Here is a 27,474-nt window from a genome sequence, read left to right as displayed (position 1 = left end):
TCTGGGACAAAAATCTTGGTAATTGGATTTTTTTAAACTAACAAGTTGTCACAATTGGATAGTTCTTAAACTATTTGTGCTTATGCTTCTGAAATTTTCAGGGGATGTACAGTTTTTTCTAAATGTTTTGCATCAGCTTGTGGTCTCAAATTTGATTTATCTAACTTCAGATTTTAAAACAGATTGACAACTCTGATTATACATCGTCTTCACTAAACGGACCTTTGCTGAGTTTTGTATTGTGTTCATCCCCACCCCACACTCTGCTGTTGCCATGGGAGCCGAAATCCTGGCATGGTTAGCTCCGCCCCCAAGTGGCTCTGTCTCCCAGAGTGCTTTGCTGTTACTATGGAAATGCCTGCCTATTAATCTTGCTGTCCTTTTACTACCAAAGCACCTTTAACTGTCTCAAGCAATCAAGTGATGTTACCTACAGCAGGGAAAGGAAGGAGAAGACGGCCTCCCATTCTCCAGCTGAAGCGCTGATTTTAATCAAGATTTAATCAAGGAGCAGAAGGTACTAGGGCTACTTCAGCAGCCCTCTTTTCAAAATATACCAAGCAGCATCCTTCTTGATGTGTGGGCTCATGCCTTTGTCCATGCCCTTGCTTAAGACCTCTGAAAAAGCATACTGTGTATTTTTTAAAGCTACTTTTCTATTTAATATACCTTACAAAATAGCACCGTGGAATCAGGAATCACAGTGTCGTTTTTACTGATAAGAATGTAATGCTGACTACAAATTTTCTGAAGATTGTGTTTTGGGGAATAAGCATGAAAACTACCAGAAAAAAAAAATGTCCCTGCTGACTTGAACAAAACCTTGTCATTCTAGAGAACTTGAGGGGTAGTAAACGTGAGTCAAGAGAAAATTAATGAATTAAGATACTTTTATAAACTTTGCCTCTTTCTTCTATTACTTTCAGGTTAAGCAGCTATGAAATTTTTAATTCAACTGTGTGGTCCTTTGTGCAAAGTGAAAATAGGACTTATTGGTGATTGTGGAAGGATTTTCCAGGCATCAAGTAAAAAAGCATTTGAAAACAAATAAATCTTGGCCTGGCTACCCTGGATCTGAGATGATAGCTGTGGAAAGATTAGACTGGCCCTGACAAATGATGTGTGCCCAATAGCTGTTTTTAGAGCTGGGAAAACTTAAGTGGTATAAATTTACAGGGGTATCTAGTTGATGCCTGCAGCACGAAGAGAGCCTGCTCTTGCCCTGGAAATAATCAAGTGGTATTGAAGTTAGATGAGAGAGGAGAGGCAAGAATCATGGCGGGGAAATCAGCACAAAAGAGTAGATATGTCCTCTCTCTCCTGAAGACCTGCAGAAGCAGGAGTGGTTGTGACTCTGGGCAATCTCAACAAGGCTGCCTGTTGCTTTGGCTCTGCTCTGACACAAAAAAACTTGAATGAATAAATGAACAAACGAACAAATATGGCACAAAATTTGAGGAGGTTTGTTTAAACATCTGATAGGAAAGAATGTATGTCCCTAAGCCTACCACTTCTACAATGGTTAGGAAAGTACTCCCTTAAAGCAGATGTTGGGGCGAGCCTGGTGGCATAGTGGTTAAGTTTGTGCAGTCTGCTTCGGTGGCCTGGCCTTCACGGGTTTGGATCCCAGGTGTGGACCTACGCACCACTGGTCAAGCCATACCGTGGCGGCATCCCACATACAAAAGAGGAAGATTGGCACAGACATTAGCTCAGGGACAATCTTCCTCAAACAAAAAGAGGAAGATTGGCAACAGATGTTAGCTCAGGGCCAATCTTCCAACCAAAAAAAAAAGCAGATGTGGGGATAGATTAGAATGAGAGGAAAAAAGGATCAGATCAGTAGGATTTTGTCAAAACAGTCAGAGAAAACATACAGTGACAACTTCCAGCGACAGAACATCACCCTAAGCTTCCAATGACCTGATGGGTTCAGTCTGAGTGCCGTGTTCTCCCTCTGTGGTATTTTTCCACCCCCCTCTGTTTTAGTTTCCTAGGGCTATCACAAAAAAGCCACACACGCGGTGGCTTGAAACAACAGAAATTGATTGTCTCACGGTTCTAGAGACTAGAAGTCCGAAATCAGGATACCAGCAGGGTCTTACTCCCTCTGAACCCTGTAGGGAGAAAATCCTTTCATGGCTCTTCTAGCTTCTGGAATTCGCCAGCCATCCTTGGTCGTCCTTGGCTTAGAGGTGCATCACTCTAATCTCTACCTCCATCAACACATAGCCATCTTATTAGTGTGTCTTCGTATCACCTTCCCTCTGCGAATCCCGCCATCCAAATGTCTTTCTACTTATAAGGTCACAGTCACACTGGATTAGGAGCCTACCCTACTCCAGTATGACCTCTTCTTAGCTTAACTAATTGCATCTGCAATGACCCTTTTTCCAAATAAACTCACATTCTGAGGTACAAGATAGTTAGGACATATCTTTTTGAGGACACAATTCAACCTATAACACCTTGTCTCACAAATAGTATCAAGAAAGGTATTCAGGGAACTTAGTGAATAATTATAAAAGTTAGTTATTGGAAATCTTCGTCAGTTTAGGCCATCTGAACTCCTTCAGTTTGTTGGAGTACAAGTTAATGGAGTCATATTTATTAAAGTTCAATTTACTTACTTTACATGAGATGAGGATAATGACAATGATGGTGATGATGGCAGCTAACACTTAACTGAATGCTTATTACGAACCAGGTGGTATTCTAAATACTTTACGTGTATCAACGCATTTAGTCCCTTATGACCACCTCATGAGGAAGGTTTCTATTATTGTCCCTATTTTACAGTTGAGGAAACTGAGGCACAGCAAGGTTAATTTAGTTGGAGCAGGACAGCCAGCAGTAACGCCACTGCAGCATCTCCATAAGTCTAGCCTCAGCTTCTACTCTGAAGGCCTCAGTGTGATCACACTGAAACCTGGAGCTTCTTGATCTAGAGAAGAACTTTCACCACCCAATCCCCCAAAAATGAATGCAGGAAAGAACCAGCTAGCTGGTCTTGTATATCTTTAAATCAGACCCCATTCCCCATCCCATGTGAAAAGAAATGTGCATGTGCTCACCCACATTGGTCTCTCGGGGAGGCAACACAGCCCACATCTTGATTGCTCAGGCTGACCCGTGAATGCCATGCTATCTGAGGAAGATCAGCCCTGAGATAACCACTGCCAATCCTCCTCTTTTTGCTGAGGAAGACTGGCCCTGAGCTAACATCCGTGTCCATCTTCCTCTACTTTATACATGGGATGCCTACCACAGCATGGCTTTTTGCCAAGTGGTGCCATCTCCATACCCAGGATCTGAACCAGCGAAAGTCAGCCGCTGAGAAGCAGAACGTGCGAACTTAACCGCTGCGCCACCAGGCCGGCCCCAGTTTTTCTGTATTTTTAGATATAAGAGTAGGAATGTCTTCCCCAATAAAAAAAATAAATAAATAAATTTTGGGTTGCCACTCTAAGAACAATATGCAAAAACACAAAAGTGGGTATTATGATTATTATTTACCCAGATCTGGGAGAGCCAAGGTGACTTAGAGCAATTAAGACATCAATAGAAACAGATCTCATTCTCTTGGGACTTCTTGGATGAATTAGAGGAACATACTGATTTGACCTGTTTGTCCCTCCATTTATTTAATTAGTTCCACCAGAGAACAACAAAACAAATTCTTTGTTGTATGCTTATCAGATTTTTAATGTCCTCGTGTGACTTTATGTAAAAACAGCATCCTCAAAAATACAAAATTACATGAATGCACTTGTCTCATCAGTGGGGCCTAAGTTTTAAGGGACAGAAATCCATTGTGTAATGTAAACATTTTTCCATAACATTGAAAAGCTTACCACATCATGGACATTCAATAGTTAAAAAACAATAACCAAGTTAATCAATTAAGCAGAAAGTTTAAATTAGAAGCAATTTCACACCCTAGGTAGAGTTGTAGAGGTTAGTGCCACTCTCCACGTCTTGAGACATTCCACTCTGGAGAGAGCAGAAATGAAACCTGCTCTATAAGTGTTTGCCTTCCCTGCCCACTATTTGAGGACTTCTAGAATTCCTGATTTACCTCCACGGGATCGCACATAACACTGCCTTTCATGAAAAGACACATTTTGCAGCAAAGGATGTGTATCAATGGTAAGGGTACATGACCACGGGGTCCACTTGTCCTACCAGAAACCAACTCACCCAGAAGCAGGAGATCTGATAGAATGTTGGAATGCCCACTAAAGATTCACATAAGACAGCAGTTCAGAGACAAAACTCTCCAGGTTGGGGAGCTCCATCAGATGCACTGCGCTCACAGCTGATACATGGTGCTGCATCCCAATAGCTGAAATATATGGGTCTAGGGAGGAAGGGATGGAAGCAAAATTGGCCCCTCTCACCATCACTCCCAGCAACTTACTTCATATTTGTGCTTCCCATTCCTACAACTTAGATTCTGCTGGATTAGAGGTCCTGGTTCCCAGTGAGGCTACCCTCCCATCAGGGAACATTGTAAGGATTCCACTGAACCTGCAGCCACAACTGCCTCCTGGTCACTCCAGGCTCTTCACGTCTGTGGTCCAGCAATCAAAGGAAGGAGTTACTAGACTAGTGGGAGAAATCTTTCTTAATTATCTTGAGGCGCTGGGGTTGCTGTTACATAATGGGGGCAAGGAGGAATATGCGTAGAACTCAGAAGATTCCTTGAGGTGTCTCTTGGTGCATCCATTCTTGATGATAATGGTGAGTGGGAAATTGTAGTAATCGTGGCCTAACAAGGGCACCTTACCAAGGGAGTCAGACTCTCAGAGACAAAGGTCTGGGTTATTCCATCAGGCAAGTAACCTAAAGCAACAAATGATGCCAAGGGTAGAGGGAATCTAGAATGGGTGGTGGAGGAGGGAGATGATAAATATCAATTACAGCCTGGGGACCAGCTGCAGGTACTGTACCGGTTCTGCTAAATTTCTTATGTTGTTCTAATGAGATTATGGCTGACCATGACCTTGAAGAGGTCATGCCACATAGTGTCAGAATGGGCGTAATGTGGAACTCAAGCAGATCTGAGATGGGAATACAGCAGGCAGTATGTCTGAGAGTTCCTTCAAGCGATGCCTTGAAGAACCAGTGATCTGTAGAAGGTAGTTTTCAGAATGCTATTTTTTGCTTGTGTTTTAGACGATTTTGTTTTGTTGATTTAAAAGGTGTATCTCTAATGATCCAACTATCTCTTCATTATAGTACAGACAGACACTTTCATTTTTATCATCTGAATTCTCTCAAAACAAAAAAGAAGAAAGAAGAATTTTGAAGTAGCAAAAATTCACTGCCAAAATTGTCGTCCTACCATGGGTCCTCAGTAAACCTGAATAACTGCTGTGGTATATCTAGAAACCACACTACTTGGAGAATACCAGTGTCCACATTTTGAAAACAAACTCTCTCTGGCCTGGTAGAATATTATCATTTGGAACCTAGTGTTTTCTTAGAATGCGTTGCTACGTTTATACTGATTACAGGGATTGCTCTAAAGTGATGGGGTCACTTAGCTGAAAAGCCAACCTTACTCTAGTGAATTCTAACATTTAAAGAGATCAGCATGACCTTAAAGGATTGTAATGATATCTGTCTTTCATTTAAAACTTCTGTGTCTCAGCATAATTTCGCTTGTAAATACGAGCTTGCTTGCTAAGGGTAGATTGAAAAGATGTATGCATTTGTTAAAATGTAGAGCCAAAGATTCCCTTCTGAAAAAGGGGAAAAAGAAAAACTGTGAAAAGGGGGAAAAAGAGAAAGAACCATTGCCTCCCTCTCTCTCTTTCTCTTTCTCTGTCTCTTATAATTTTAAATCACTCCATAGCAACTGTATACATCTGGATGTCGCTAGTCCTCATATTTCTCTGGCTCAGAGCTTAGTGGTCTTGGTAATTGAGAGTTGTTTTCAGAACATTACTTCCTCATTTGGCTTTTCCAGCATCAAACTGCATGACATGTATCCATAAATATATTAATCTGTGTCATTTTTTTAAGTTTTGCTTTCTTCCTGGATATTAACTCCCTAATTTTTTCCAACTCCTTGCTCATAATAAATTCCAGAGCAATGCAATATATTACATCTTCCACACAACTTAGAATTCACTGTTTCACATCTGTCATTTGAAGATAATCAGGATTCTTTCACTACAAAATGACTGAACAGTGTGTCCTGAAAGAAGTAAATGATGGATTTCTGCTCAAAACACAAAGAGAAAAGTATTGAAAACACTGCATCCAAGACAGTGTCAGAAAAGTAACATTAATTAAATCTCTGCGTACAAATAATATTTGGTTCATCCTACCTAATTTGCTCTAAATTCAGTAATATTCTTAAAACCATCATTATGTTGACCCATTACTTGGTCCAACTTCATTTTTCCAAGCCAATAGTAATAATGATGAGAATAATAATAGCTAGAGTTTATTGAGTGCTCATTGTGCATCAAGCAGAGGCCCAAATGCTCTGCACACATACTTAGAATTCACCGCGTCTCCCATCCCTGGAGGTGCACCTCCACGTTGGTCCAAGCCACCACCGTCTACAGCTTGGACTTCTGCAGGAGCCTCCTAATTAGTTTCCTTGCTTTCATTCTTAGCTCTTTCCAGTTCATTCTCTACACAGCGGCTGGAGTGATCTTTTACAAAAGATTGTAGAGCACATCATTCTCCTACTTAAAAATCTTCCAAAGTCTCCCATTGTGCTTCAAAACCCTTCCAAGCTCCTTCCTGTGACTTTTGAAGGCATACCCGCTGACTTCTAGGATCCCACCAGCCACGCTGGCGTTCTTCAGACTCATCAAGTCCATGTCTGCCTTGGGACTGGGGCCCTAGCTACTCCCTCTGCCTTGATCTTTAGATCCTAAACGTCACCCCCTAGGAGAGGCATTCCATGATGACCCAGTCTGGACCAGCCACGCAGTCACTCTCTATCTATTGCATCATTCTATTTGAATTCTCTACATAGCACTCATCACAGTCTGATAATATCCTGTTTTCCTATTCGTCTGACTCCTTCCCCTGAAATATTTGCACCTCTTCTGTCCTGTTCACCGTTTATAAATACCTGCTGAGTGAATAAATGAATGAATGAACAATGTTGTAAACTAAGAACACTCTACTAACAGGAGAGGGGCATTGTATCTAGACATGAAGAAATCAAGCCTTAGAAAGGGCGGGCAAGTTGCTAAGGCACAAGACTTCTATGCAATAAAACCAGAATCCTAACTCTCAATTTTGAGTAGAGAACTTGATAGAAAGGGGTAGGTAGGGCAGGACAGGTAAGCAGGCCATTGATCGCTATTGTAAAATTAAGAAGAAAGGTGACTTATATCCACCAGACCTCTCTTTGGCAAAGACAGCATCACCTGCCACCAAAATGGCACTGATCCATAGAGGAAAATGAAATATTCCAACAGTAGCATATTACTGCTTTTTACCTGGTGACAGTATCAAAAGGGATCCCTCTGAGCCCATTTTAAGGAAGGTTCTGGAGCAATGATTCTTTTTTTTTCTTTTTGTGCTTTTTTGGTGAGGAAGATTGACCCTGAGCTAACATTTGTTGCCAATCTTCCTCTTTTGTTTTTTCTCTGCAGTATTAAAAGGAGTTTTTTGACCCACTCTTCTGGATAGGGCAGACAGATGTCCTCCCCTCCCTGAAGAAGCAATTGAGCGATGATAATGTCCTGGAGGCTAAGTCTTTCCTAACCTTAAAGAGGAGGAAGCCAGCTTTTGGTTTCTAATAATTTGGGCTCCGGTTGAAAGGACCACCCAGGGCCTTACAGATGAGTCCTTCATTCTTTCACTCAACAAATATTTGTGAGCACCCACTATGTGATAGGCATTGTACGGGGCCCAGAGGATACAGGAGAGCAAGGTGTGGGCCTTGTCTTCATGGGACCCTGCCACAGGAGGGCAGATTCACAAACAGGCAACTGCCTCCCAGAACATCGTGGAAATGCCCCTCCCACTCTCTGCAGTAGGTGGTAAGTGGGCATCATTTAACCACCAGTAGAGTAAGAGAATCCAAGTCATCAGATTTCATCTGACCAAAGGGTTTCTGGGTAAGGTCCATAAAACACATTTTCAAATACACTTTTTAGGTTTTGTTATATGACGTGCATGATTTACTTGAATTATACAGACCATCTGGAACGTATACTGCTGTCGGACTCAAAAGCTGTCTTCTGAAGGACTGGGAATAAGGCTTGATGAAACTGCCTGGAACATTTTCATCTTACCTATTTTTGAGCTGCAGAAGTTACATTTAATAAAAGCTAGAGGCACCCGGGACTTTGGGGAGAGGAGAATCCTTCTGGTAGCTAAAAGCATATTTATACTAAATATTTATAGTATAAATGTATAAACAGTTTGTATGATTCAGCCACATCACCACTATTTAGCCTCCACAAATGTGAAAAGGGTAACATTAATTAAAGAATAAAATCCTGTGAAGACACATAGGAGAGTCCTCTAAAGCAAGGTTTGAGAGGACCAGAGAAGACCACTTGAAGGATAAACAGGAGTTAGGCAAAGTTTTGAGCAGGAAGTGGTGGTGATACAGATTGTATCCAGGCAAATAGAAGAGCATGTGCAAAGGCACAGAGGCAAGAAAATATTCAAAATTTTGCAGTCTCCCTCTGTGTTGGTGGACTGGTCTTTCATCTGGGCAATAACACTGGTTGAGCTTCTAAATTTCCTAATGGCTCATGCAGGATCTAATAGATACATCTTTTGTCTTCTCTTTATCTGCAACACAGACAGATGCTTTATATTCTCCTTAGTGTATAACCTCAGAATGTCTTCCTATTGTAGTACTGAAAATGAGGAGTAAACCTTTCTCATGCTAAAAGATAAAAATGCTTTGGGTGGTTGAGTTTCCTTGACCATCTAATAGGTTATGAATTCAGGGTGTTTAAGTTCAAGAGCTTAATGCTTACTCATTAAGAGTTTACACCATTATAGTTGTTTACATTGGCCCAAGCGCCATTTTGAAACACTGCTGTAGCAGAGTTTGCAGCACATTCAAATTGCTTCACTTTCCAGTCAGTTCTAATGCTTAAGTAATCCAGTAGCAAGCTGTGAAGAAGTCATCTCTATAGTCTTTGTCTATAATAGTAGTTGCTACCATTGATTCAGCATGTTTCTTATGCCAGAAATTTTTCCACATAGATATTTCATTTAATCCTCACAATAAGCCCATGCAGTGCGAATCCTTTTCCCTGTGGTGCAGATGAAGAAACTGAAGCTCCAAGACATTATGTAACTTATCCAAGGTCACACAGCTGGACAGTGGCAGAATCTGACATCTATGTTCTTAGTTACGGGTTTGTTCCAGTAACGTGTTCTAAGCACACTGCTATGAGTTTGCATTGGTATGAGTCTCTCTCATGGATTATTTCAAAAAAATGGAATTTCTGAACATTGAGTATTACTAGGTGTTCCTTTCACTGGAATTAACTTATATAAGAATAGAGACAAAATATTGCAAGTTCAGAATTAAATTGTGAGACGAGATTACAGTGATCCTTGTAGTTTCTTGTGGGTCTTAGTAAGTCCATGAACTATTCTGGAAGAAAATAATTTTGTTTCTTTTAAGAAATAAGACCATGTTACAAACAAAGGGTCACTCATTAAAACTGCTGGGATCCAGGTTCAAAATAGAAACCGATTCCTTTGGAACTCAGGAATGGACAACAAAGAAGAAGCATTGGCCTTGGACTACACTGACGGAATCTTCTCTTCTCCCTTAGGCTACCCTCATACCCACTAACGTTTGTTCTCCCTCCATCCTCCTGGCCCACAGCTCCTGTTAGGCTGCTCAAGGGCCTTTGGCTGAGGTTCTCTGTCACCTTACTCACTGTTTTCTTTCCAAATCCCTTCCATCCTAAGAGAATCAGCTGAAAAGGTGATTACCTTTCCCATAAATGCTCTTTACGGCCTCAGCCCGCGATGATTGCTCCCTCCTCCAAACTCCTGACGTACTTATTGTTTGCAGCAGTAGTTAGGATCTTTACTTATTGTATTGTGTGTAAGTCAGGTCCCTTGTCTTCCATGAGCCTGTAAAGGCCTTGAAGGCAGGATCCAGGTTTTTACTGCCTCGTGTCCACAGCTTTGTTACCCTATGCAGTGCTGATCACATCCCAGTTTCTCAATAAGTAAGTACTCCTCAATTTAATTGAACCTTTCTCTGCCTCGACTCCTTACTCAGATCATAGTATGTTGGCTCTTTGGGTCTCTTTATGTTTGGTAATTCTTCACCCTACAGAGATGTAATGGGGACCCAACAAAAATTAAGTCATGAACTTACAGTGTGAGATCAACCTGTAATCATGATTCTTGGCATAAGGATTTCCATTTTAAGTAAAAATTATTTTCTTTTTATAAAAATATAATAATTTATATGCACACTGCAAAAAGAGTGGAGGGAATTATAACAAAATAAGAATAACAGCTCTCTTTTGTGGCAGAATTATGGGTAATTATTTTTCTCTTTTTGTTTTTCTATATTTCATATTAAATATACTCAAATTTTCTGTATGAATACGCATACTTAAATAATTAGAATAAATTATGCTAAAAAGTTGAAAAATCTAAATCAATCAGTTAACATCAAAAACTTCAAAAGAGGGGCTGGCCGGGTGGCACAGCGGTTAAGCTTGCACATTCCGCTTCTCGGTGGCCCAGGGTTCACTGGTTCGGATCCCGGGTGCGGACATGGCACCACTTGGCAAAAGCCATGCTGTGGTAGGCGTCCCACATATAAAGTGGAGGAAGATGGGCATGCAGATGTTAGCTCAGGGCTAATCTTCCTCAAACAAAAAAAAACTTCAAAAGACCCCATCCCCTTCCAGATGGCATTGCCTTTTGTTGGAAGAAGTTCAACTTAAAAGGGCTCTTCATTCTGTTCAACTACTAATGACACACAACAATTTTCTCTGGAGGACTTTGCACATGCCTTCATTGTCCTTTCTCCTTGGTAACTAGTACCCAGCGCCTCTTGAATTCCTTCAGATTTTACTGTGCTAGAAAAAGGAAAGTCAAGTGAATCAAATGTGTCACTTTCAAATTGGACAATTTTGCAAATAGATTACTGATGCAGAGCTGAATACATCAAACATGTCGAATGACACTTTTGTCCAAGGCTACAGGCATTCCAAGTTGATGAATGAGGCAACTAAAGTTGACACGGAAATGAGTTGGATAATTTTAAAAGCAAACCGAAGATTAAAATAAGAGAAGTGGGCCTCCAGAAAATACCAAGTACAAACAAATTTGCAGTGTTTGTTATTGCCGCGGTTAAGAGTGCTATTGTTGCTACTGTTATGGTTACTATTGATCATTAACAGGATGAATAACATTATTTAACTTTTCTTGCAAAGTGCTTTTCCATCTCTTTTGCTGAGTGTAATTTCTATTATCAGAAGAGAAAAGTCCAGACTAATGTATGTCAGAGCGGGTTATGAAGCATTTTTCTAATGTTCACTCTACTTGAAACTTAAATGTCATGCTTCACCAACTAAGTTACAAAGTAAGGTCATATTTCTTTTCATGTCCTAACCATGGTGACTCTAGGCTCTCAAGTGCCCACAATAAAAGAAAGTCAGAACTTTCTGTGGGTCTTCCTCCAGTCCCAGTAACTTCTGGGACTCTATTGACCATTTGTATATGTTTTACAAACCGGGCCTAGGGGTTATTTGTCCTTTTTCCCACTATTCCCTCCCAACCCTACAACACCAGAGCGTTCATGTCTCCTTGTGTCTTCACAGAATGGACTCCCCCAAACTGCTCACCGTGCAGACTTGATCTAAGCATGGACACTGTTCTCTCCGATTGCCTTAAAGATGCAGCTAAGACCAGTCAGTGGTGTTGGCCAAAGATATAGTGGAAGTTTGGCATGTATAGAAGTGGGTACTGAGAATGATCTACTCTTCCACTGTGGTTGTCACTCCAAGAGCTCACAAACCCTAAAGCCAACTCCAGAGTCCCTGCCTTACTCTCAGGTGGCTCCAGTGTAATGGTGAGAGGGACTCTTCTTGCACTCTGCTTTCCACCACCTTTGATGGGAATCTCTACACTGCTTTACCCCATAGTCACGGGCTCCTAATCCTCTGGCCCAGATAGTGAAAATGGTCCTTTCCTCCCAAAATTCAAGGCCCATTTTTCTTCCACCGGCATGACTGAGAGTGGAAACAGCCAGGACCTTCAGCGGAATCATTCACACTCACTCACAGGTTGCAATCTGACCTCCAGGCCCCAGACAGGGCTATCACAGAACAGACAGCACATTTCCCAAAGTCTGGGTTGTTCATTCTTCATTAACTCTGTGGCAGATACAATGCCACATAGTCTCCAAATTCCATTTCATTTTCCTGTTCCTGGGCACGCGAGAAGATGACATTTCTCAGAGTCACTTGTAGGTGGGCTGGAACCATACATCCAGTCTGGCCAATGGGATACAAGTGTGGTCTTCTTGGATGAGACAGTGAAAAGTCCTTGTACAACCCTCCGTCTCTCTTTTCCCCTGCCACAGTGGTCACAGAATTAAGTTTTCCAGATATAAATGGCCTGATTCCTTGAGTCACTTCCTGTGAGAGAATTGCCCTAGAGCTCCTGCTATTTCAGTCAGTGTGCTGGGTTCGAAGGCATACCGTCCTGCCCTCCTGATCTTAAGAATTATTTCACATTAAAGAGTTTGGAATTCATCTTAAGAGCAACCACGAGAGCTTGAAGGAGTTTAAGCCATGATACAATATTCTTCTTAGAAAGATCTCTGTAAAAGACATGAGAGAAAAAAGTTTGAGGGGAAAGACTAGAGGCGGTAATCCAGGGACGAGCTGGTGACGGCCTGAACTAGTGTGGTGGCAGCAAAAATAAGTGGAGATTGGAGATGCAGTTGGAGCGAGAGAAATGAATGGGTGTAACAGGTACAAACCACGTGCACATGGAAATTTAAATTCCTGTTAAATATTTTTTTCCGGAAGACTGCTTTATAGGAATCTGTACTCATTTTTACAATTTGCAAATAATGTTTCAAAATAACCAAAAAAGAAACAGCCTTAGCTCTACACGGGCACCGCAGCTCTCTCGGTGGCACGAAGCCTCAGGTTGCAACTGCTCTCCAGTGTTCAGAATCACCTGCTGGACACTTCCTTCTTCACAGCTTAGGCAGATCCCTGCCTCTGACACAGAAGAGCCTGAAAACTCAAAAGGGTGGGAAAAACTGCATGGGGGCTGCCAAGAATTGCATGATCTTCAAATAGAAAAACTGTCTTCAAATCTCTCTCTCTCCTCTTCTTGCTTATTAAACAGAAAGCTCTCTATCTCTCCAATCACCAGCCGCAGCTCTCCCCTTAGCACTTGTCCTTCTCAGAAGATCCACACAGGGCGGCTCCTCTGGCCTCATGATAGAAGTTAAGACTCAGATGTCAAAGTCTATGATTTAGAGGAGTTTGAGGATTCACCACTTCCCATTGACATGACCCTCACCTTGGTCTCACCTTCTCAGGATAATTGAGTCCCCCATCTCCCTCCTTTATCACACCGGCAAACCTAAACCTTTCTCCTTACACAGTCGTAATACTTAATTACATCTTTAAAATTAACTCCCCTTTGAGATAGTGTTGTTTTGTTTTATTTCACTCTTCTAAATAATTTATAAAGTAGCCTCATGGAAAGTAAAATGTATGGTTGCATTCTAAAGCTTATTTTGTAATATTTTTATTCCTTAATTACTTTTTAATTTTGATTTTGGAAATGGAAATCAACTACGGTCGAAATAATAGTTGATTAGGAAACTTCCGGCAAAGCATGAGGAGAGACTGAGAGACAAGCAATAACAGACCATACATTTTCTTTGTCACCTCATGGTTAGCGAGGATGCATTTCAGGCCAAGGTTGAAGACAAACCTTAAGACCCCCGACTTTTACTCTGTTGGTCGTGCAGCAGACACCTCTGATGCTCTATGCCAAGTTCCACCTGCCCATTTCTGATTTCAGCCACAGCCATGGTGGACGTTTCCCATGGGAGCCAGACTCACCGCACCGTGGCAACATGCCACCTCACTGTGCTGCACATCTTTCCTCTTTCTGCCTCAGGACCTTCTCCCATGCCCCTGGAGCCTGTTCAGCCACATAACACACGCGAGCTGGGGTTAACATCGCTGGAGACAATCTTCGGCAAATAGGAGAAGGAGCTGGTGGATAACTGCCCCAATGGCCCATCCTGCAGGTGGACAGCTCTAGGAGGCCTTCTATCTGCCTCTCAGAGGACTTGTGTCCCATCGCCCCCCACGGCAATTTCAGTAACACACGCTTATATCAGCTCTTTGTCCTGCCCTCTTTCCTTCCTCCTACTCCCCTGTTGTTGTTTCTGGCATCTATAACTTCACTCTAGGGTTTTGCTTTGATGGAGAACCCACATTAAGAAAGCTGACTTGCTTGCTTTTAAGAATTAAGGGCCTTAGGAGGAGAATGGGTGATTTTAGGAGGTATCATCAACTGAATTTAGTGAGTGATTAGATCAGAAAGGGGAAAGGCGTGGGAAGGGAGGAACAAATGTAGCACCCCATCAACAATATCAGTTGTTGTCATACAGTCGAGGCAGTTCCTAACCATCTGGCTTGGCTTATCTGCACTCCTCGTGTATAAAGGCTGGCCCCAGGCAGGGCGCTAAAGAGAGTAAGACATACCCTTTCACGGTGCTGCTAGGGGGTCCCTACTCTCCATCTTCCCCTCCCAATTCCATTGCAGAACATTCAAGGGCCATCTCAAAAGCCCTGTATCCTGCTCTTCACCTGGCTTCTGAGAATTTCTGGTGATAATGAATAAAAAGAGAAGGGAAAAGAAAAAGACCAGGAGCAGGTTAGAGAGGAAAGCGAACGAAGGAAAGGGAATGAAGTGGAGAGGATTAGGATGGGAGGAGACGGGGTGGATAAATGGCTGTCACATCTCTGTGTCCTCTGCACTGCAGGGCCTAAGTCACTCCCAGTGTTCCTCCGCACCAGTCTACTCTCCCTTGGAAATGCACAACGTGTCTCAAATGTTTTCCTACCAGTGAAGGTAAGGGAATGTCAAGGATAAACAGGTTCTCTCCTACGCCAGTCCAACGTTTCACCTTCATTTACATATTGGGGTTAAAAAAATAGATGCCAGTATGACTTAACAAAGTAGACCTATGTTGACCTTCTATTGAAGTTAAGGGAAGGTTTGAATCAATAAATAATGTAATCAGTATTGGTGCCATTGAATGGGAAAGAGAAAGCCATTTAGACATAGTATGGTGACCTTTGTTAAATTAGCCACAGAAATGTCAAATGTTCTTTAGCACAATAAGGCCAGGGGTTATGGTTTTAAAATGAAAAAGGTCAGAGTAATGCAAACAAAAAAAATATGCTTTCTTTATATGAGACTAAACAGTGTTGACATCAAAAACACCAATGCTAGGCTTGACCACTTGGGCTGGATTCTTAGGACAACTAATGAGGAAGCTCTTGCTCATGGGAAAACTAAACCAGAAATAGAGCACCCTCAATTCATGGAACAGGAGCCAACATCCCAACCCTGGGCAATTGACAATGGCCAAATGAAGAGGAGACGCCATTTTCATCCAACCAAAGGCTCAGGCTCTCAACTGTGAGACACAAGAGATGCCTAAGAGGACAGGCCTAAAACTTCTCGTCCTCTGTGGAAGGAGGGTAAAATTGACCCAGGAAGGGGCTGAAGGCACTGAACTAGGAATTACAGAGAGAGAGCTGTGTGGAAAGGGAGGGAGAGCTGGGGAGAGCATCCCAAGGCCTCAGTCTATGGGTCCTTCCATTGCATGGTACATAAGTTCAGATTAAGTTACCACCTCTCCTCCTCCCACACTGTGCTGGGTTTTGAGATCTACATGGCCTTTAAAAGAAGAACATGTTATACACCTTTCATAGTGTGCATTGTGTTGGCCTGAAAAGCCCTGGCAGAGGCTCTGGCAGAGACAGGACTGGAGGACATCAGCCCCTCTCGTGCATTCCTAGGCCAGGTCTCTCATTCACAGTATTGGTGCCAGGGACTCTGCCAGCCATTCCAGAGCCTTTGTGCAGACTAGAAAAAGACACATTGCTTTTTCACAGATAGCTGAGCCAGCTGAAAAAGGTGTTTTCATTGGATGAATAAGGCACCCCTTCTTCCAGCAGACATATGCGAGGGTTCATAGCTTGTGAGCAGATTATGGGCTAGATTTTAGCCTCCACTCACTCCCTTAGTCCAAGGCATTTATGCAGAGCACAAATGGCACAACACTGTGGCCCTGAGCCCCACAGGGATCCACGTTCAGCAGAATCTCCATTCCTCCATTCACACGCTAGAGAAGAGATTGCAAGGGAACCAGCAGACACAGGAAGGACCAGCTCCACCCCACCACTGTGACCCATGGAACCTGACTGATGTTCTGATTGTGGGATGGGGAGGAGCTTCTCCTGCCTTTCAGAGAAACACGTACAAGGTACGGGTACAGTGCAAGTTGGAGGAGATGAAACAGAGAGTGGACCTGAGAGAGAGAGAGGCCAGGAGAAGAAACGTGGAGGAAGAAGAGCTCTCGTGGGAGGATGGGAGGGCAGGAGCACAGATGCAGAGGCTCCAGCCCGGCCACAGGGAGCCCAGGGGCAGAGGCGACATGGCTTACCGTCATCCCTACTCTGCTCTGCTTGTGTTTCTGCCCCAAACCCGGTCCCATCCCAGCGCAGGGGGGAGACAGGAAGCAAGAGAGGGGCCGGCGACTCTGGAAAGGGAAATTCAATCCCAAGGGGAGATCAAAATAAAAATGCATAATAAAACCTTTTAAAATAACAAAATAAGAAGCTTTTCTTAGTTTTAAAGAAAATCCCAAGAGGTAGGAGCAGAGAGGGAAAGGGCTTCCCTTGGCGACCAGGCCGCTGACGACACTGACACTGGGCACAGGTTTGCAAGGCCTGGGTCTGTCAGTTGCCGCCCCTGTGCTTTCCTGTGCTTCCCCGCGGCCAGGCTGTGCTTTGTAAGGGTCAGCCTGGGAGCACCCACTGTTCTAAACACTCTTTCAATTTAAAAAAGATGCATCACTAACCTAAAAGTTGGCCTGTACTGTAGTTATGAAAACTTGGAAGATTGAGCTGAATGTGCACATATCCTATGAAGCCTGGAAGGTTTTTTTAAAAACCAGTTTCATGATAATTTAGCTACTTGTCATTTTTCTCTCTTCATAAAAATAAAATACAGGCCCCCAAAAAGGGTACTGACTTAATTATTTGAGTTCTGTATAAAAATGAGTTTCTTGTATATACACATGCAAATTTTAGGAATTCTGATAAATTAGAGAACGATTATTCAGATTTCCCTGTCTTTGCATTTTTTTTTTTTTGCTTTCGGTGGGGAGAGGGTGGGACACATGAGATTCCTTTAGATATTGACCGAATCATAAGTAAAACATATTTACACTCTTATATTTATGAATAACTTTTCAGGAATGTATTTTCTGAAGAAGACCCAAAAGGAAAATGTTCATGGGTATAGCTCATCTAGAGAAACATTGACCAGTTTCAGCAGAAAAGATAGCACAGAAAGAAGATGGCATCTGACTTCAACATTTAGGTACAAGAGAAATTTCAATTGACTTTTCTTCCTTTTTTGACAGGTCTGGGTTAAAATACAGAGCAATGCTCAGCCAGTGAGCCTGGATTGCCTGAGGATGAGCATCCCTCATATCTAGTGCTCATCCAATGAACATCTGTTGAGCACCTGTACCTAACAGGTTCTGTGCTAGGCACCAGGGGCTACAAAATGAATAAAGCTCAAGAAACTGCCATCTGATCAAGGAGCTAGACTTTTAAAAATAATTACAGCCCCTTCCTGTAAGACCATTTCTAAAAGTACAAAGTAAAGTAGTAGCGTATCAGTCATGGTGTTTTTGGCTACTAATAGGAGAAAATCTGACTAAGAATGCCTTAAATGATAAGAAATTTATTATCTCATCAAAAAGAAGTTCAGGGTAGGCTAGTTCAGTGACTCAACAACTCATCAAAAACTCAGATTATTTCTACCTTTCCATTTGGTCTCGCTCAGCATGTTAATTATTGTCCTTATGGTTGACTGTAACGGTCACAAGATTGCTGCTACAGCTCCAGGCATCACATCCTCACACAGCTGCACTCACACAGAAGCAGGAAAAGAACAGTTTCTCTTAACATGTCTTTCTTTTAATAAGAAAGGAAAATTGTTCCAGAAGTCCCCCAGCAGACTTCCCCTTAAGTCTTATTGGCCAGAATTGTATCTCAAGTCCACGCTTAAATGAATCACTTGGAGGGTCTGCCTGGTGGTACATTGGTTAAGTGCACACATTCTGCTTCGGCTGCCTGGAGTTGGCCGGTTCAGATCCCAGGTGTGGACATGGCACTGCTTGGCAAGACATGCTGTGGCAGGCCTCCCACATAGAAAGTAGAGGAAGATAGGAACGGATGTTAGCTCAGGGCCAGTCTTCCTCAGCAAAAAGAAGAGGATTGGCAGCAGATGTTAGCTCGGGGCTGATCTTCCTCAAAAAAGAAAAAAATGGATCACTTGGAGAGAAATTTGAGTCCCTGATTAATTCTGACCAATGATGCATTGGTCACCTTTTAGAGCATTTTAGCTCCAACCCAGACCCTCTTTCTTCTCCCAGCTCAGCCAAGAACCACGTCTGTCTTTCATGTCAAAGAGGCAGCAGGTGCCGTCAATCCCACCTAGGCTAATCATTGGCTGAGGTACCTAAGCCAGAGTTGAGGCCCCAGCTCAAATTTGTCCACTGCAGGAGGGTGTAAATTGTTTTCTTTTTAAGTATAGAAGTAATTAATAACAACCTTTAAAGTTTTATTTAACTTCATACAAAACTCAGTACCTCTCAAACAGTTGACAAGTGTCAATAGAGAGCAACAACAAAAAAGAAACAAAAAGAAATCCACAGTGATCTCAGAGTGGATATTTGGTGACGCTGTCATTGACCCTCCTTTAGAGAAACATGGGCTCCTAGGAAGGCAGAACAACCCAGGGCTCTCCGAGCCAGCACGTGCTGAGGAAGAGCCCATCAGAGAAAAAGAGAAAGGAAAATTCATACCAAGTCCTCACACTGTTCCTCTTGAATAGAAAACGGTACAAAGATGAAAAGAGAGAAGGCAGCCGGCAAAGCCTCGTCACCTACGGCCCTGCTAAATAGAAAACACAGAGACTCGCCACAGGGCAGCTCCATAAAGCCACTCTGGATGCCGTTTTGCTAATTGTGTTTGCTATGACACCAAGCGCTGCTTAGCTGGGCTCCCAGAGTGTCTCCATAATGGCAATCACTTGCCAGGAGCGAGAGTGATTTTTATTTGATATCCATACAAAGCAGAAGCAAATGAATTACCATAATGAGAAGCAACATAATGATGTAGAGATGTACAAACTGCCATTGTGTTTAATAACAACAAAGCCTTCCCTTTTGAATTAAATTTGCGGGAAGATTCTTAGTGAAGCATCATTGTAGTGAAACCAAGTTGTTTAAAAAAAAAAACGAAAAAACCCACTCCAAAGTATTTCAGGCCCATGATGACTGGAAAGGTTGTTAGGAGAATTTTTTTCTTCAATTTTGATTCTCAGTAAAATCGACTTTATTGTAGCACTACACAGCTGCGATTTGTGAAGTAAATGGCAAAGCTAAATGTGCCGAAACCCGACACGTTCCCTGAGCAACAAAGGGATGGAAGGCAAATGTTACAGTATTATTGACAACACTGGTAATGCTTGTATAAGCATCTGCTTCATAAAGGGGAAAAACCTACATTATAAACAAAAGGAGTTTCCAAGCGAGGTCTGCCAACTCAAATTGTGGCTTTGATCTGAATTTTCACTTGTTAGATCAAATATTTCCTCTTTTTACCTTTTCCATCCAAAGTAAAAAAAATTCTCTGATCCTGGAAACCTCCCTGTAACTGACTCATTTTTTTTCTTTCTCTAAAATTGTTTCCTACCTGTTCTGGTATTTACCTGTTTCCCACCAGCTGACGTTTGACAACGGATGAAGACACCACTGATTAGCACGGCATCAATTTACATCTGTTCCCATGATCATGATGAGGGCATTGTCCTCCTCTTAGACGGAGTCCAGTGTGTGAAGGGAATGTGTCCTTCCCCCACCTCGACCTGCCTCAACGCTTTCAATGCTGCTATTTGTATCCATTTTATAATAGAACATTCTGGTTTCATTAATGGACAAACCCAGAGCCAGACCATGGCTTGCACTAGATTGAGCTAGACTGGAGCAAAATCTGAAGAGCAATCTTAGGGGACTAGATGTCAAGCGCCTCTGGTCCCCGGGTTCAGCTCCCCACTGAATGTGACGGAGGAAAGTCGACTTCTTTGTGTCTGTCTCAGTTTTCCCAGCTGTTAAATAGGCACAATATCTGCTCCCTCCACATCATAGGAGTGTCTTGAGAATCAAATCATATTCCAGTATTTTGTTAACTGTTATTGCTATGTCCATGAGAGACAATGGGAGGTCTTTTAGTAAACCCAAAACGCATCCAGAGAATCATATAACTTATAAGGATCTATATTTTGGGGTTTGTCATTTTATCATCCAACAAATATTTCCTGAGGTCCTATTCAATGCAAGGCACAATCCTCAGGGCTGTGGGAAAAAATATGATGCCTGCCCTGGAGGGGTTATAAACAAAGTGAGCGAGAAGGCACGCCCATATAAAAAGATGACTGGAGACAGAGCCCATATCTAAATACCAAATGGGAGATGGTATTATAACCCAGGGATTGGGGGTGCAGGCATGGGCATCACATTTTCTGGGTCTGAAGCCCGGCTCTGTCACTGACTAACCATGTGTCCTTGGGCAAGTTACTTAACCTCTCTATGCCTCAGTTTCCTCATCTGTGAAATGGGGATAAGAATAGCACCTACCTTATAAGCTTATTGTGAGGAATAAATGTATTACTATATCAATAATTCTCAGAACAGTGCCTGGCACATACATAGGACACACTTAATGAATGTTTGCTGAACATAAAGATACCTTGTGGTACAACAACCAAGAGGGAGAGAGAGCACTAAAGATTACGGTCAAGTGGCTCTGGTGTCCTGATCTGGGGGTGGAAGGTTGGGAAGGGCCAGCGGAGGTGGAGTGAAGGGATGAGGGATTAGACAGGAGAGGATTCCAGACAGGTCAAACGGCCTGCACAAAGGCTCACAGCCAGGTTCGCATGAGGCACATTTGGGGTAGAATGAAGAGAAGGGTCAGAGTTTCCTAGTGGAAACAGTGGGGGCAGGGCGGGGGTGGGGGCGCTGTAAGTAGGGATCTAGGTGGGATAGCTCATCTCCGCCTGCATCTCCGGGGCCAAAAGCTGGAGTGAGTAAAGGGGCCGTATTTCAAAGCTGCCAGCAAAGTCTCTTTCTCTACAGACAATGGCTTGAATGTACCTTTGAAAGTGTATTGCTTTTGAGTTTTGGAGGGAGAAACAGAGCACTTTAATGAGCTTTTGGTCCTACAAAGATAAATCTAAATACACCATTTCTGAAAGTGTTCCTTCACAATGACATGCTAAACTGCTTTGCACGATAACCTTAAGGCCATCCCATCAGGCTTGCACGAAATTCCCAGGATTCTACCCACAGACACCTAGAGAGGAACGGGGAGAGAAAAGGACACAGGGAGAGAGAGAAAAACTAGCTAGAAAGCGTGGACACTTCTGCCTCAGGAGCAGGTAGGAACTGCGATTCGCCTTTTCTCTCCACGGTTTTCAGCCCCTGTGCCTTAAGCAGTATGAGCATCTCACCACGGAAAATGGGATTCTGAAGTTAAAATAAACCTTAAACCCAGACCAGCTACTTCCTCTGGTGTTCTGCTGAGGAAATCGTGGCCTCTACTAGGCTTACAGAGAAAAGTGCGTCCACCTACAATGCGGCTCTCCTCTAGTGGTCTCCAAAGTTAATTTCTTACACAAATTCTGCCTTACACAGTAACTTTAGAACTTAATCCCCAGGAAAGATTCGGCTCTACTGTACAGAAGATTGTTTTTATTGTGGGTAGAATTTATCACAACAGATTACGTTTCTGTGGGAGGGGCTAGTGGAGACCAGGTATGAGGAGGAATGTGGATCCTCTTCAGCCATGTCTTTTGGGGGCTCATATGTGTGGCCTGAACTTCAGAGAGGGGAGACAGCAGAGGTCTGTCTTTGTGAAGGGAGATAATCAGGCCCTTGAAAAAAGATGGCAGGCCAAGAACTGAGGAGAGACCCAGTGTGTTATCCTGTGGGAGGCCTTGGTCTCTGGACTGCAGAAGAATTCATATCTAGCATTCAAAGCTAAGGGGTGGGGGAGTCTGTATTATAATTTCTTCTTCTAACCCTTACTTTTCAATGGAGTATTTGTTTTTAATCATGAGGCATGATCTAGGCTATGCTCTGGGCCAAGTGGTAAAGAGTATCAGAAACAGAGATGGAGCAGGAGCTTCCGGAAGCCAAAGTCAAGAAGATTGGAGCATCCGTGAGGAACAGAACAGCTGACTGGGTCTCTGGTGCGGTAGCCCATGGTTAGAAATCTCACCGCCGAAAATATTCTGCCTCAGTTAACACTTGTCCTCTGCGAGCAAACATTAAATGGAAGTCACTGTACATTATCCCTGAGCAAAGCAATGAGGAAAGTCCCCTCAGAGGCGGCAGGACTGGGCTCTGAGTAAGGGTGTTCCCTTTCCAACGGGCTGCCTTTCAGGACCACCCAGAGCCTGCCTTGTCATCCCACAGCACCCCAGAAGGTCCCCTCTCACTGCATTGGCCACTCGTTACTGTAACCGCCATTTTATTCCTGGAAAGGAAGAACCAAAGTGAGGGACGCTGTGAACAACAGACAGGCCTTGGTTGCTGATGGGGTGACTGCAGAGAAACCGTCTTCTGCTCTTTGCTTCGCTGTTTTGCCTCCTTATCTAGCCCCTCTCACTCCATCTCAGTGAAATCCGTCGTGATCTCCTAGCTCAGATTTCACAAGTCAACAAAAAATTAGAACTACTTTAACGACATTGGTTCTACCGTGCCAGGCCATGGGCTAGAAGTTACAAGAGTATGCAGTCTCTACTTGCTTTTTATTGCAGAACAGCACATTCCTGGAGCCCATGTCATAAAGCGGATCACTGAAAAGCAAATTACATTTTCCCACAGGAACAATGTTGTAATTAGAGGCTGTATTCCTGACAAAGGACTTGGCTTCATGTAAATAGTAGACATGAACAAAAATATTTCACAAAAGCAAACATTTGAGAACTATAAATCCTTATAATTGTTTAAAATAATAAAATTTTCTTCAAGTATTATAAACCAGGCGGGATTAGAGCGAGTACACACTGATTATTCGGGGACTCCAATGTACCATAAAGTGTACATTAAAATATAACTACTGTGTCATAAATTAGAACCTGAAACTAACTTTAATATAGTCATTACATACTTAATTAACAATGGGAAGGCAGAGAAGTACCATGATCACGTGCAGCATTGGGCGTTAGGAGAGCTAAACTACAGGCTCGCCCTCTAGACTGTGAGCTCTATGAGGCTAGAGGCTGGGCCTGCCCGGAGTAGGTCAAAATCATATTTACAATGAACAGCCCAGCCCTGGGTTGTCACTTTGAGTAAGCAAATCACTTTCTCTAGTTTCTGTCTCTTCATATGTAAAACAAGGAAGCTCAACTGTAAAGTCTCTAAGGTCCCCAGCAGCTCCAACATTCTGGGACTGCCACTTTGGTCTCTTAGAATTCAAAAGAGTTTCTGGGTGTAGTCAGCTGTGACTTCAGTGAACCTCAGTATGACCCTCCAGTATTTATACACTCCTGTAGTCGCCAACCACATTCTGGGCTTGGCCATGTGAATGGCTCTGGCTAGTGGGACTTTAGCAAGCCAGATACAACAGAGGCTTAGTAAGCACTTGCAAACTGGGGCTTGTTCCCTTGGAATATTCCCTCTTGGAATCCAGGTACCATGCTGTGAGGAGCCCAAGACCCACGGAGAGGCCACGTGGAGGGAAACCAGGGCATTCTGGTGGACTGTCCCACTGAGCTCCCAACCAACTGCCAGCACCCACTGCTAGTCATGAGTAAGCATCTTGGACATTACAGCCCAGTTGAGCCCCCAGATGACAGCAGCCCCAGCTGATACCACGTGGAGCAAAAGAACCTCCCAACTGAGCCCAGGCAACCCATAAAGTTGTGAAAGATAATACAACAATTGCTGTTTTGAGGCACCAAGTTTTGGGGTGGTTCATGGTGCAGCCATAGCTAATTGAAACTCTAGCACATGGCTTAAATGGCTCTGGACATTGGTAAAAACAAACCATCCAAAGAAGATTGAATAATGTCTATGTTTCTCCATATGAATTTTCCTCTCCTGAGAAACATTTAAAATATTCCAATTATCTTAAAATAGACTCAAAATACTGTAGTAGTGTTCAATAAATATTTGTAGTAGATAAAGATGTTTCCTCTTCCTGAAAAATATTCTTCCTCTTTACCTTCTCTTGAGAAGGTAGAGTTGTTCAAATGCATAATCAAATAAAGGTCACAAGGAAATGATATGTGCTGCTCAGTCATTCTACTTGACACTTTGTTGATAGCTCTTAGAACATTCCCTCACTACCGATAATCCATAAAAACAATTATCAAGCAAAGCAATGACTTTAAAATAAGACTGTAGCAAGGTCTCTGGTAAGGCAGAACTTTACTTTTTCTTGATAAAGAAACTGTTGACATTCAGGCTGGCAGAAGTAGGCAAATTTGGATGAGACATAGGTTTTCTTAAAGTAAAAGGATGAGACACTCCAACCATTCTCTGGGAAATTCAAAATTATTGAAACCTCTCAGGGGTGCCCCGATCAAGGGTCAATGACAAAGTCAAGGAGACTACCACAATAAAATCAGCATGGTGACCAGAAAGAGACTGAGTCTGGGGACCTTCCCCGTATGAAGTCAGGTGGTCAAAGAGGTAGTGGTTCTAAACCTATCTTGTACTCTGGGGAATTGGCTGTGTGGGTGAAAAGAAAGCCTGTCAAGTTGGGCCACCTGCTCAACTTTGATGTGAGGTTCCTCTGGCCAGTCATTGATGAGGAGTGGAGGATGGTCTTTCCTCACACTTTGAAGAACCAGCCTGGGAGAGGGCCTGCACTGGTGCTTGGGCCATCAGCCACTTAGCTCAGATGCTGTCATAATGTCATCCCAGGAACGATGGGTCAGGAGGCCTTCTGACTTCCCAGGTTTTGCTGTGTCACCAGGTCTGCAATTTGGTGATGCCTTAACCCAAGCAGAGACAAGTTTCTGGTGGCAGTGACAACATGCTCTCACTCTTACAGGGTATGCCTGCCTGAACTCCAGCTCTAGCAGCAAGATAGACCCTCAGGACACCAAGCCTCCTAAAGATCATCCCAGAAGGATGGAACCAGGGAAGCCAGACATTTAGCCTCAAGCCATTTAATTGGAATCGTAAAAAGAGACACAGTTTTATATCACACCTCTAAGCTGGTAAAGTAGGTTGTGTCCATTTGGGGCACTACGAACCTTCTCTCAGATTATTTAAGATGGGTATGAGAAGCACGTAATCTTTAGGGAATGCCAGGCACTGTTTCAGATTCTTACACATGTCATTCATTGAAGTCTCCCATGTAATTATGAGGTAGGTATTTCCGAGAGGGAACTGAGGCACAAGGAAGTAACATAACTTTCTCCAGCTTTGACAACCATTAAGTGGTGAGGCCAGAATTCGGCCCCAGCCATGCTCTGAACTTCTCAATCACTTGCTCTCTTCCTGACACCCCAAAGCTGGCAGCCTTGCTCCCCTGAGCGTTCGAGGGCATTTCATGAAGGAAGCCCTCAACAGAGCTGGAGGTGAGAGAGAACAGCACGCTGTCTGCTCCGCAGCACTTCTCTCCGGGACCAGCTTTCTCTGTATCTTCCACTGTAATTTAGTTAATATACTTAATAATCTCACCAAATGAGGCTAAATCTGTTTTTGGCACCTAACCAAACCTAAGACTGTAAACCACCTGTCAACACCCTCACTGGAGCTTGTCTGGATGCCCACAGGAGAGGAAATCCGGGCTTAGGAGTGTGGCCCTGCTGCGCAGACAGAGCTCAGAACGCCAACTCTCCCGTTCCTCCTGGCCTGGCTCGTTCTGCCTAGAACTCTGAAATACAGCTCCCTACCCGCTTTGGGCTCTGCGTGTATATTGCTATTATCAGTTACCAGCAGTATTTGATGTCGCTACAGCACCTCATATTTGCAAGTCCCCTCCTTCGGGTGTTTGTGCACGGCTGGTCTTCACAGCCACAGCTCTGCACTGACACCACCCGCCCAGAATTATTCTTAGGGGGTAAATGATTTGCTTACGGCAATTGCAGAGGGATGTGCTGGAGAATGCAAGATGAGAGACAGGAGACGAAGGACGCCACGGCCTAGCTGTTTAGGGGAGTCCAGTGAAAAGAGCAGAGAACTGGCAGCTTGATTTTACTTGTTTCCATTTATGATCATAAAAGTATTATTATTAATGAGGCTGTTTTACATTTTACAGCTCCTTTTCAGCTGGAGAGATTCCCAAAAGGTTTTGCGAACTCTGCTTGCGGCTTCACTGTGATCGTGTGGCCATTGCTTGTTCTTGCCTCTCGAGGAGCCTCTTACTCACACAGAGGCAGGGACAGTAGCAATAATCAGTAGATAAAGCCACAAGTTAGACACTAAAGTTTTGCCCCCAACCCTGCCTAGTGTTAAAAAGGGGCTCCTCTTTGCCCCCACGATCCATTCCATTTTCCAGGCAGGAAAAGGTGGTGGCAGCTCAGCATCCATTGGTGAGGGCTGAGTTCCCGCCCACTTGTACCACCGGGGACAATTAGAGCAAAATGAGACCGCAAACATCAATAGGGGAAAGGCTGCAACAAACTTCAGCTAGAAATCTGAAGATGTGCTCCTCTTTGTAACAGTGAAATATAGATTTTAATGCCCTAAAGACACTAAAACTGTAATGCCAACTCTAAGCGTGTGAAACACAAAAGAAACACGGGGTAAGGTCCTAAAGTATTCGATTTAGAGGAAATGAGCAGAAAGTTGAAATAGAAAAGCACAGACATGTGTGGTGTGAAAGCAGAAAAGTCTCGAGGCTAATAGCCGCATTAACAACTCTGAGCCAGCGTCAAATTCTGAAGTCCCCGGGCCCCACGCCCCAGAAGCCCAAGTAGCTTGCTGAGTGTGCTGTCTTCGGGGCCTGCTTCCCATTTGTTATTAAGCCCAGCTCTCTGTGGACCCAGAATCCATTTCTTAAGAATCATGATCATCTGCTTGAATTAGAAGGAGATTGTTACTTACCTTGAAATTCTAAATGCTGTATTTGGTACTAGCTTTTGTCAGCTGCCAGAGGAAAAGTTCAATTAAAACGAGTTTCTTTA

General features: G+C 43.2%; 1 long non-coding RNA gene across 2 annotated transcripts; it reads left to right on the top strand.

Annotated features, from left to right (window-relative positions):
• The first annotated feature begins 345 nt into the window (after positions 1 to 345).
• LOC111769734 (uncharacterized) lies at positions 346 to 27,474 on the top strand. Of its 2 annotated transcripts, none has more exons than XR_011430527.1 (5): positions 346 to 517; positions 11,802 to 12,052; positions 15,005 to 15,093; positions 17,511 to 17,637; positions 25,392 to 27,474. It is a non-coding gene; the product is annotated as an uncharacterized lncRNA (long non-coding RNA). The 2 variants fall into 2 exon arrangements; XR_002802536.2 differs by lacking the exon at positions 25,392 to 27,474 and adding an exon at positions 20,055 to 24,618 and having other exon boundaries at positions 359 to 517.

Source organism: Equus caballus, chromosome 21 (assembly GCF_041296265.1).
Source record: "Equus caballus isolate H_3958 breed thoroughbred chromosome 21, TB-T2T, whole genome shotgun sequence".
Classification (NCBI taxonomy): Eukaryota; Metazoa; Chordata; class Mammalia; order Perissodactyla; family Equidae; genus Equus; species Equus caballus.
This window is presented reverse-complemented; position numbering and strand designations above follow the sequence as displayed.